The following is a 5,662-nucleotide window of genomic DNA, read 5'->3' on the forward strand; positions in this document are numbered from 1 at the left end:
CCAAAAATGGGGCCCATAAATAAGCCCCGGGAAGGAGTATTTGTACAGGGTGGTGGAGTTTTAACAGGATTTTTCTGCAGGATCAGGTTGTTGGTCTGTGATTAAATATTGATTTTGTGTAATTAGTTTTCATGTGAACTATCCTCTTGCTGATAGCTTAGAGGTTTCAGAACTAGAAAAGAAATGGAATTGGACATGGAAATTATTACTTAGCAAAGTGACAGGGAAGGGAGGGCCAGAGAAAAGACGGAGGCTTGGCTGATTTAGGCACAAAGAAAGAAAGGAACTGGGGAGGCCCCTGGTGACCCCCTCCAGGGATCCTGGGTCAGAACCTCCTGGGGAGGAAGGGGATCCAGTAGGGAGAAGAGCTGTGGAGAGGAGGACCCCTCAGGGGCAAAGGCCTGTGCAGGGTCTGTGACACCAGGTCACATACTTGGCTCTGGGTTGGGAGTGTATCAGGAGGCAATTGTGCAAACGGGAAAGTGGGGAGCCGTCCGGGGCCCTGGATGGGGCGGCGCTGGGCTGAGGCATGACTTCACACCAGGGCTGGGTGGGGGTCCCCTGCACACCTGGGCAGGTTTCCTGTGGAATAATCCTGTGCGCTCCAGGGCGGGGGTGTGGGAGTATTTTTCTGGGGCTGTTTCCAAGAGTCAGCTCTGCGAGGTGTGTGTGCCTGAAAGGAGGGTGTGTTGGGCCGGGTTGTGTTTCTGTCCGGGGTGTGTGTCTGAGTCGCCTTTCCCGAACACTAGGTGTGCTGTGCGGCCGTGTCCTGCACCGTGTCTTCACCCGTGGGAGGCTGCCGGGGCTTCTGCGTGTCTGTCGCTGGCAGTGGGAGCCTGCACGTGGGTGCGGGGCAGCCCGGGCGCGCCCTCTGCGTGATCTGTGCGCGCATCTGCCTGCACCTCGGCTCGCGCGCGTGTTCTTCTCGAGTGTGAGGGCGTGTGCCCCTGCCTGGGCCCATCTGGGGCCCGTGGAGGCGCGGGCGCCCCTTCGTGTGCCTGGCCTGCACGGGCCGTGGAGTTTCTTGGAAACGGACACACTGCCCCCTAGCGCTCAAATGAGTTCAGAGTCCCGCGGGCGCAGAGCCAGGAGCTTCGGGAGCCGCAGGGTGCCCCGCAGGCCTGCTCCTGCCTCTCCCCTCCCTGGATACGCCGCCCTCCAGGAGTCCGCTGGCACTGGCTGGAGGCGACTCCTGGGGCAGAGAAGGAGGGGACACAGGATTGGAGCCCCAGGGCCGGTGACATGTGGGGATCGGTCTGGAATGGCCTCAGTGAGCTGTCCCTATGCAGGACCCCCGAGGTAGGGATGGTGGCACGGCCCGGGCAGGGGGGAGGGTCGCGAGCGAACTTCCCACTCCATGAAACGCAGGAAAGCGGCACCCAGCGCCGGTCACCCAGGGGACACAGCGGCTCCACACCGGCCCAGATTCCAATTTTGTCTGCACTGCTTCTGAGCTGTGTGACCTAGGGCAAAATATTGCCTTCTCTGAACCTCGGCCTCCCTTATTGGAAAGGGAGAATCAAAGCCATTTCAAAGGGGCCATCAGATTGGAGGCACAGTGTGCCACCCGGTAGGCTTCCCTTCATTGGTCACACCTCTTACCCAAGATGCTCCAGCATTTGAGCCTGAAGGGATGGAGAGTGAAGGAACTATCCCAGAAAGGTCTGACAGACAGGCTTTATTCCCCAGCCAGGTTTGATGCCCCCTCAACGCCCCCCGTCACCCCCACATCTGTCCAGGTGGCACCTTGAGAAGCCCCAGCTGCGGCCAGGACAGAGGAGAGAGGGGCTGATCAGAGGTGGGAAGGGATAAGACCCTGGTGGAGCCAGGACTGGTGGTTGCTAGGCAACAGCATCTCCTCCTCCTCTCTACCCAGGATGCCTGACATCTTTGGGGACCTCTCCCATCCCATCTTGCAGCGGAACAAGTACTTATTGAGTGCCCACTATGTGCTGGGATTCGGTCGGGGAACTCAGGAAAACAGTTCCAGCTCCTAAGCCAGATCAAAGGACACCTAGTATTTGAGGTACAAAAGATCGTATCAAGAAGGGATGAAAGAGCTGGGCTGGGAGGAGAAATAGCGGGGAGTTCCCAAAGGTTGGTTTTGAAGGTAGAATAGGAGTTGGGCCGCCAGACAAAGCCAGAGGCCTTGGTGAGCAGAGGGCGTGTGGGATGGCGCGAGCAGCAGTGAGCGAGGAAGGGAAGCATCCGAAAGCCCAGAGGTCAGCAGGACCTGGGTCCCAAGGACCTTGAGAGCGCTGGGGAGATTCGCACCTGGTTCTGCAGAGCCATGGAGAGGTGCCAAGCGTAGCCAAGTGGCCCGGACAGAGACAAGCTGGGAAGTTTCTGGAAACCTGAGGGTCTCCCCTTCTTTGCTTTTCAAGGTGGTCCCAGAAGCCACCTTCACCTGGTTTCCTTGGAAACGGGACCTGGAAGAAAAACAAGTCTTGAGCGTGTCCCCAGGCGGCCGTCCCAGCAGACAGGGCCCTTGACACAGAGGAGAGCGTCCCCTTGCCAGGAGCTTCGAGCTCTGCTCCCTGGTGGCCAGGACTCTCCACAAGGGACGAGGCACAAGAAGGCCGGCCAGCAGATCCAGCCCTGGCCAGTGGGCAGCGTGACACCTGTCTACCTGGGTGTGGGACCGAGTGTCTGGACAAGCCCCGGCTCCCGTGGCAGACAGACACAGCGCGTCCCGCGCTGCCTTCTGAAGCAGGTTCTGCTGCTCTGTTCTGGGTCTGTGGCCCCAGGACCCTGCGCCGCCAGGCCAGTGTGGTGCCACTGAGCTGCCCCCCAGCCCTTTTTATTGCTTTGAGACAGGGTCTCACTACACCTTGGGGATCTCTCCTGAGGAGTGGAAGGGGGAGGGGACCATTTAAGTGTTTGGAGGCATAAATAGCAACAGCCAGAGCCACCCCTTTCCAAAGTGCGCACTGCTCCTCAGACACCCTGGACCTCGACAGTGGCCCTAGGAGGTCCCTGTCCCCATTCCCCTCAGGACGGAGGCTGGAGGAGGACAGGGACGTGCCCCAGGCCACATGTGGCAGGCCTGGTCACACATTTGGGTCCCTGGGAGCCTCAGGCCACTGCTCGATGCCTCCTCCCGTGTGGATCTCTCTGCCCCAGAAGGATCCAGCGATGAGCGGCTATTTTCCATTCTCTCAGCAGAGTGCGCTGAACCCAGGCCCTGGGCCCACACTAACTCAAACCAGCCCCACAGGCTGGAAGCGAAGCCGGAGAAACTGCAGGGCCCCGTCCAGCCTCCTCCTGAAAAATGTTCTCATGCAGCAGAGGAGAGAGAGAGAAGGGGGGAGAGAGGGGGAGAGAGAGACAGAGAGGGGGAGGGAAGAAAAAGAAAGAGAGAGGAAGGAAGCAGCCTGGGTGTGCAGTGCACACCTGTAATCACAGTGACTCAGGAGGCTGAGGCAGGAGGATCGTAAGTTGGAGGCCAGCCTCAGCAACTTAGCGAGACCCTGTCTCCAAATAAACATTTTTAAACAGGGCTGAGGATGTGGCTCAGTTGTAGAGCACGGAGGAGCATGAATAAGGCCCTGGGTTCAATCGCCACCTGCACACTCCTCACACTTGCGCGCGCGCGCGTGCACACACACACACACACACACACACACACACACACACACACACACAGAAGCCCGGATGCATTACACGCGCAGCCAGAAAATGCACACGCCCGGTTGGTGATTCGACCCTGGGGGTGGCGGCCTCCTCCTCCCACCCACTCGCTCTCCGTCCCCGCCCAGGGTGCCAGGCGGGCTCGTCACGCCCAGAATCCAGCGGGAAAGCCAGGTTCATAAACTGAACCCAATAAGCAGATGCCATCGGGAACCCGGGGGGCGTCCGTCGCCGGCCGGAGCCTCGGCGCCTCGCGTGCGTGCTCAGCCCAGGCGCGTCCAGGCGGGCTCTCGGCGCAGCGGCAGCAAGGGCCCGAGTGCCCAGCACTGTCCGGCGCCTGTCCCACCAGGAGGCGCATCCGGGGCCCTCCGCGCTCTCCGCCTCCTCCGTCCAGCGCCTTTCCAGCAGCCCCTGCGTCCAGGAGCCTCCAGGAGGGCGGGTGAGGTGCCCAAAGGTCAAGGTCATGGCCACCCCTGGCAAGCCAGGAGAGGGGACCATAGGAGGCAGTCTACTCCACAGGGCTCCCGAGAGTGTGGAAAGGGGCATCCTCCCCGGACCCAGGATAGGAGGGGCCGAATCTCCAGTTCCTGGACATCCCGGGCGCTGGGCACCTGTGGAGGCCCCTGGGAAGCTTGTGTCCAGTTTCCCCTTTTGGGGGGGCTGGGGTCCCAGTAATTGAACTCAGAGGTGCTCGACCACTGAGCCACATCCCCAGCCCTATTTTGTATTTTATTTAGAGACAGGGTCTTGCTGAGTTGCTCAGGGCCTCGCTGTTGCTGAGGCTGACTTGGAACTCCTGATCCTCCTGTCTCAGCCTCCTGAGCTGCTGGGATGACAGGCATGTGCCACCAAGTCCCGCTGGGTTTTTTTGTTTTTGTTTTTGGTTTTTGTAGTTGCAGATGGACACAATACACTTATTTTATTTATTTATATGCAGTGCTGAGGATGAACCCAGGGCCGCACGCATGCGAGGCAAGCGCTCTACCACTGAGCCCCAGCCCACGATTTTCCTATCAACTCCACAGCAGGAATATGCACGCGCCCATTTCATAGACGGAACTGGAGGAAGGCGCACTGCTCTGGGGAGGGGCCAGGGAGGCTTCCTTCAAGCTAAGCCTCAAGGGCCGAGCAGGGGACCCCAGCAGGGCCCTGCCCCCAGTCAGGCTGTGAGGGTGGTGAAATGGACCCGAGGCTGCCACCTCCCACCCGCCGAGGAGACAGAACCCAAAGAGGGCGAGTCATGTGCTCCTTCCTTGAGATTTTTGGAACAGTGCCCACCTCATCGCTGTTGGGCTGCAACACTGTGACCAGCCGGCTCTTCTTCTAGAATGTGCACAGCAGGAAGGCAGTGTGGCCCAGAGGGGACGGGGGTCAGCCTCAGACCTGGCCACTCTTAGGTACTGTACTTCTCTGGGCCTCAGTGTCCCCATCTGTCCAATGGGAAGAAGAAGAGTCGTGGGTTGTCAGTAGGGCGGGTGGGGCTGAGACCGCACAGAGCTCTTAGCACATAGTTAACACTCAATAAACGGCAGCTACTGGGCTCGGGAGGCCCCAGCAGGGCGGGCGGCTCCCTGCGGGGAGCCCGCGGTGCCCCCAGGCCTGGCTGCGCTGCCCCAGGCTCCTGGCTCCTGTCCAGGAGGCCTCGCCGGTGGGGACACGCTGGCAACCAGGACCCGCCCCTGGGTCCTCGGCTGGCCCGGGCTGCGCGGGGCCCACCCTCTCTGGCCGCCTCCAGCGCGGCCCCGGGCCACCTGGGGAGCCCCGGGCAGGCTCCAGACACCAGCTGCCCCCACCTCGGGCTGGATGAGCTCATCTGGGTTGGGTCGCTTCTCAAGCAGCCAGGCCGTTGCTCAGAGGTTCCAGCCCCGGCGGCCCTCCGCCCCTTCCCCAGGCGGAAAGCAATCTGCCATAACTCAGGGCGGCCTCCCCGAGCCCAGGAGATGGATGCGGCGTTTTGGAATCTATATCACCCAAAACGAAATGCCTCTTAAATCACAGGAGCCAGAGCGAGTCGGGTGGGGGCGGGGCGGGG

Source organism: Sciurus vulgaris (assembly GCF_902686455.1).
Source record: "Sciurus vulgaris genome assembly, chromosome: 8".
NCBI classification, from domain to species: domain Eukaryota; kingdom Metazoa; phylum Chordata; class Mammalia; order Rodentia; family Sciuridae; genus Sciurus; species Sciurus vulgaris.